This window comes from Antennarius striatus, chromosome 11 (genome assembly GCF_040054535.1).
Source record: "Antennarius striatus isolate MH-2024 chromosome 11, ASM4005453v1, whole genome shotgun sequence".
Lineage (NCBI taxonomy): Eukaryota > Metazoa > Chordata > Actinopteri > Lophiiformes > Antennariidae > Antennarius > Antennarius striatus.
In genome coordinates this window covers 21,175,886-21,182,500 of record NC_090786.1, presented here as the reverse complement: position 1 = coordinate 21,182,500, position 6,615 = coordinate 21,175,886, and the positions used below count along the sequence as shown (strand labels likewise).

General features: G+C 37.1%; 1 protein-coding gene across 2 annotated transcripts in view; it reads right to left on the bottom strand.

Moving 5' to 3' along the window:
• The window catches only part of mcfd2 (multiple coagulation factor deficiency 2, ER cargo receptor complex subunit), a 9,879-nt gene extending 3,635 nt beyond the window's left edge, over positions 1-6,244 (bottom strand). Inside the window, exon 1 of one of the 2 annotated variants that reach the window (XM_068327762.1) lies at positions 6,118-6,244. The gene's annotated coding sequence lies outside the window, so the exon portion shown is untranslated. The remainder of the gene's footprint in view (positions 1-6,117) is intronic. The other variant, XM_068327763.1, reaches the window with a different exon arrangement.
• Positions 6,245-6,615: the final 371 nt, after the last annotated feature.

Genomic DNA, 6,615 nt, shown 5'->3' with positions numbered 1-6,615 from the left:
AAATGATTAGTGTTCATTTAGCTGTCCCCACTATGTATTTGTTAGAGCAAACCGCTGAGTTTGGTTGGTTTATTGTTAAGTTAGGAGTCAAACCAGTGTTGTGTGTTACAGACAGATTTCCATACATCACCTAAAGTTCTACATTTCTGGGGTAAAGAAGTGACGGTACAACGGGAGACGTCGAGTTGAAATGTTGCGTTAATGCTGTGGAGAAAAACACTGAGTTGAGACTCCAGGTGGACAAGACTACAGTAATGTATTCACAAGACTACAGTAATGTATTCACAAGACTACAATAATGTATTCACAAGACTACAGTAATGTATTAACCATTACAGTAATGTATTAACAAGACTACAGCAATGTATTAACAAGACTACAGTAATGTATTAACCATTACAGTCATGTATTATCAAGACTACAGTAATGTATTAACCATTACAGTCATGTATTATCAAGACTACAGTAAAGTATTAACTATTACAGTAATGTATTAACCATTACAGTCATGTATTATCAAGACTACAGTAATGTATTAACCATTACAGTAATGTATTAACAAGACTACAGTCATGTATTAACCATTACAGTAATGTATTAACAAGATTACAGTCATGTATTAACCATTACAGTCATGTATTAACCATTACAGTAATGTATTAACAAGACTACAGCAATGTATTAACAAGACTACAGCAATGTATTAACAAGACTACAGTAATGTATTAACCATTAAAGTCATGTATTATCAAGACTACAGTATTGTATTAACCATTACAGTCATGTATTATCAAGACTACAGCAATGTATTAACAAGACTACAGCAATTTATTAACAAGACTACAGTATTGTATTAACCATTAAAGTCATGTATTATCAAGACTACAGTATTGTATTAACCATTAGTCATGTATTATCAAGACTACAGTAATGTATTAACCATTACAGTCATGTATTATCAAGACTACAGTAATGTATTAACCATTACAGTAATGTATTAACAAGACTACAGTCATGTATTAACCATTACAGTCATGTATTAACAAGATTACAGTCATGTATTAACCATTACAGTAATGTATTAACAAGATTACAGTCATGTATTAACCATTACAGTAACGTATTAACCATTACAGTAATGTATTAACAAGATTACAGTCATGTTTTAACCATTACAGTAACGTATTAACCATTACAGTCATGTATTAACCATATTAACTCTATCTGCCTAACTCATACCCAGACTGACTCTCACTTATTCTCTGCAAAATGACGAAACCAAAAGGAAAATCGGAGAATACTAAAGACCAGAGGGTCTCTATGAAAGAATTAAAGAGTGAGTTAAAGAGCAACTTTGATAAGTTAGGGAGTGACTTTGATAAAAAGTTGGAAGAAAAGCTCAAACCAGTGCTAGATGCCTTGGAAGAAATGAAGGACAAAATGAAGAAAATGCAGAAAGACATGTATGAAAAAGACCAAAGAATTGTTGTCTTGGAACAGGGACAACAAAGAATGGATGACTTGGAACAAAGCATTCGTATAAATGATGTGATCATCACTGGAATCAAAATCAAGCCGAGAAATTACAGAAATGCTATGGCTAGCACTGACATTGAATCTCTGGAGCAACAAGTGAGTTCTCAAGTGAGGGATCTGGACTATAGATCAGACCAGATTGAGACTTGTTACCCATTACCATCTGGAGGTAGGAGACCACCTGCAGTGCTGATAAAATTCAACAATCGTAAACACAAGATAGCTCTTCTGAAACAAGGCTTCAAACTGAAAGGAAAAAATGTCTCCATCAATGAGAATCTCACTAAAAAGAATGCTGATATCGCCAAAAAAGCTCGACAACTGAAGAAGAATGGACTGATCGACAACACCTAGACCAACACCTGGACCAACACCTGGACCAACACCTGGACCATCACCTGGACCAACACCTGGACCAACACCTGGACCGACACCTGGACCAACACCTGGACGAACAACTGCAGGATCTTCATCAGAACAAAGGGGCTTTCTCCAGACCAGATGAAAACAATGGTGATCAGGAGAGCAGAGGAGTTGGTGAAATATGAGCAATAAAGACGGACAAGAATTGTTACTACATCAAAGATCAGTGCGACAGTCACTTCAATAGTGGAGCTCTACGATTTTGGACACGTCAAGTATTTCATAGAACAGTCGAAAAATCTACACCATTGATGTCAGACGCATGGACTAATGAACAAAAAAACAAACAAAACCAAAACAAACAAAACAACAACATGTATTTGTGATAACATGGGATAACATTAACTTGAGACTTTAAAGAACATGTTGATATCTTCTGACAATATAATACCATGTGAAACTGTTAACGTGTAACAAACTGGTTAATTCCTGTATAAACACTGTCTGCTGAAAGAGGTTAATATGATCATTATATTCTTGTGGAGAACACTGGTGAGATCAACTTCTAGTTTTGACTATCCATGATGTTAACAAACCTTGTGTTCCAGGAAGAATGTAAACATGGTTATACTCTAGGGTAAAGGCTAATATCTGGAAGTGGATAGGGGTATAAACATCTGTCAGAATTCAATGTATGAGCTGGTTGAAGACTTTTAATGTCTGAGTTTGTTGATTACATATTCTAATGAGAGAGATGTTTTGTTGATGATCTAGGGGACGGGAATCTTACAAGCCAATGTCTTCTACCCGTCAACCCTTTTTTTTTCTTTTCGGATGTTGTTGATGATGTTTCAACACTGATGAAAGTGAAATATGTAGTAATAACATGTCTGGAAAGAAGAAAAATGAACTGAATAAATAAATAAATAAATTACAGTCACGTGTTAACCATTACAGTCACGCGTTAACCATTACAGTAACGTATTAACCATTACAGTAACGTGTTAACCATTACAGTAACGTATTAACCATTACAGTAACGTGTTAACCATTACAGTAACGTGTTAACCATTACAGTAATGTGTTAACCATTACAGTAACGTGTTAACCATTACAGTAACGTGTTAACCATTACAGTAACCTGTTAACCATTACAGGTAACGTGTTAACCATTACAGTCACGTGTTAACCATTACAGTCACGTGTTAACCATTACAGTCACGTGTTAACCATTACAGTAACGTGTTAACCATTACAGTAACGTATTAACCATTACAGTAACGTATTAACCATTACAGTCACGTATTAACCATTACAGTCACGTATTAACCATTACAGTAACGCGTTAACCATTACAGTCACGCGTTAACCATTACAGTCACGCGTTAACCATTACAGTCACGCGTTAACCATTACAGTAACGTATTAACCATTACAGTAACGTATTAACCATTACAGTAACGTGTTAACCATTACAGTCACGTGTTAACCATTACAGTAACGTGTTAACCATTAGTCACTTGTTAACCATTAGTCACGTGTTAACCATTACAGTAACGTGTTAACCATTACAGTAACGTGTTAACCATTACAGTAACGTTTTAACCATTACAGTAACGTGTTAACCATTACAGTCACGTGTTAACCATTACAGTAACGTGTTAACCATTACAGTCACGTGTTAACCATTACAGGTAACGTGTTAACCATTACAGTAACGTGTTAACCATTACAGTAACGTGTTAACCATTACAGTAACGTATTAACCATTACAGGTAACGTGTTAACCATTACAGGTAACGTGTTAACCATTACAGGTACCGTATTAACCATTACAGTAACGTGTTAACCATTACAGTAACGTATTAACCATTACAGTAACGTGTTAACCATTACAGTAACGTGTTAACCATTACAGTCACGTGTTAACCATTACAGGTAACGTGTTAACCATTACAGGTAACGTGTTAACCATGACAGTAACGTGTTAACCATTACAGGTAACGTGTTAACCATTACAGTAACGTGTTAACCATTAGTCACGTGTTAACCATTACAGTAACGTGTTAACCATTACAGGTAACGTGTTAACCATTACAGGTACCGTATTAACCATTACAGTAACGTGTTAACCATTACAGTCACGTGTTAACCATTACAGGTAACGTGTTAACCATTACAGGTAACGTGTTAACCATTACAGGTAACGTGTTAACCATTACAGTAACGTGTTAACCATTACAGGTAACGTGTTAACCATTACAGTAACGTGTTAACCATTACAGTCACGTGTTAACCATTACAGGTAACGTGTTAACCATTACAGGTAACGTGTTAACCATTACAGTAACGTGTTAACCATTACAGGTAACGTGTTAACCATTACAGTCAGGTGTTAACCATTACAGTCAGGTGTTAACCATTACAGTCACGTGTTAACCATTACAGGTAACGTGTTAACCATTACAGGTAACGTGTTAACCATTACAGGTACCGTATTAACCATTACAGTAACGTGTTAACCATTACAGTCACGTGTTAACCATTACAGGTAACGTGTTAACCATTACAGTAACGTGTTAACCATTACAGTAACGTGTTAACCATTACAGGTAACGTGTTAACCATTACAGGTAACGTGTTAACCATTACAGTAACGTGTTAACCATTACAGGTAACGTGTTAACCATTACAGTAACGTGTTAACCATTACAGTAACGTGTTAACCATTACAGTCACGTGTTAACCATTACAGTCACGTGTTAACCATTACAGTAACGTGTTAACCATTACAGGTAACGTGTTAACCATTACAGGTACCGTATTAACCATTACAGTAACGTGTTAACCATTACAGTCACGTGTTAACCATTACAGTAACGTGTTAACCATTACAGTAACGTGTTAACCATTACAGTAACGTGTTAACCATTACAGGTAACGTGTTAACCATTACAGGTACCGTATTAACCATTACAGTAACGTGTTAACCATTACAGGTAACGTGTTAACCATTACAGGTAACGTGTTAACCATTACCGGTAACGTGTTAACCATTACTGGTAACGTGTAAACCATTACAGTAACGTGTTAACCATTACAGTAACCTGTTAACCATTACAGTAACCTGTTAACCATTACAGTCACGTGTTAACCATTACAGTAACGTGTTAACCATTACAGGTAACGTGTTAACCATTACAGGTAACGTGTTAACCATTACAGTAACGTGTTAACCATTACAGTAACGTGTTAACCATTACAGTAACGTGTTAACCATTACAGTAACCTGTTAACCATTACAGTAACCTGTTAACCATTACAGTAACGTGTTAACCATTACAGGTAACGTGTAAACCATTACAGGTAACGTGTTAACCATTACAGTAACGTGTTAACCATTACAGTAACCTGTTAACCATTACAGTAACCTGTTAACCATTACAGTCACGTGTTAACCATTACAGTAACGTGTTAACCATTACAGGTAACGTGTTAACCATTACAGGTAACGTGTTAACCATTACAGTAACGTGTTAACCATTACAGTAACGTGTTAACCATTACAGTAACCTGTTAACCATTACAGTAACCTGTTAACCATTACAGTAACGTGTTAACCATTACAGGTAACGTGTAAACCATTACAGGTAACGTGTTAACCATTACAGTAACGTGTTAACCATTACAGTAACCTGTTAACCATTACAGTAACCTGTTAACCATTACAGTCACGTGTTAACCATTACAGTAACGTGTTAACCATTACAGGTAACGTGTTAACCATTACAGGTAACGTGTTAACCATTACAGTAACGTGTTAACCATTACAGTAACGTGTTAACCATTACAGTAACCTGTTAACCATTACAGTCACGTGTTAACCATTACAGTCACGTGTTAACCATTACAGTAACGTGTTAACCATTACAGGTAACGTGTTAACCATTACAGTAACCTGTTAACCATTACAGTAACGTATTAACCATTACAGTAACGTATTAACCATTACAGTAACGTATTAACCATTACACTAGTTAACTAGTTAACTAGTTAACCTGGTAATGTAGCTGAACCTCTTATTAGCGAACAGATAACCAAATGTTTGGCTGTGGACAATAACGTTTGTTCGCACAAAGCTGTAGAAAACATCCCAATAACAACACAACGTTCGATGATATATTTAATAATTCACTTCCGGTCCAAACACCGACTTACTGACGCTTTCTCCCACTGGACTCCGTAGATCGCGGTATTTCCCGACTTGTGTGGAGGATCAACGCTGAACGACTGGAGCCGTTTGGACACGACAGCTCACTGCTATTGGCTGAAAGGACCGAAGAGTACAAAACAGCCCAAGAGCATTCACCCCCCTGAGTCACGTGACCCACATTACCACCAGCCCAGCGACCAGAGGACTCTCAGGCTGCGTGACTCGATGAACGCTCCTGTTATCCTCACACGTTCCTTCACACGACTGGTGTTCTTCAACAGGACGGTGATTCTGCAATACAACCATCCGAGGTGCGAACAAATACCGACTTCCTGCTTCGTTGAAACCCCCAGAAGGTAATCTATTACTGTACTAACACTGGATTACATTGAGTTTACTGCGTCTTTTAAGTGTTTGCTGTCGCCAGCAGGGGGCGCTAACAGCTGAGACGCTTTCCTCGGAACATCAGACTCAACGAGCGTTTCCTCTGACACAGTAAACCG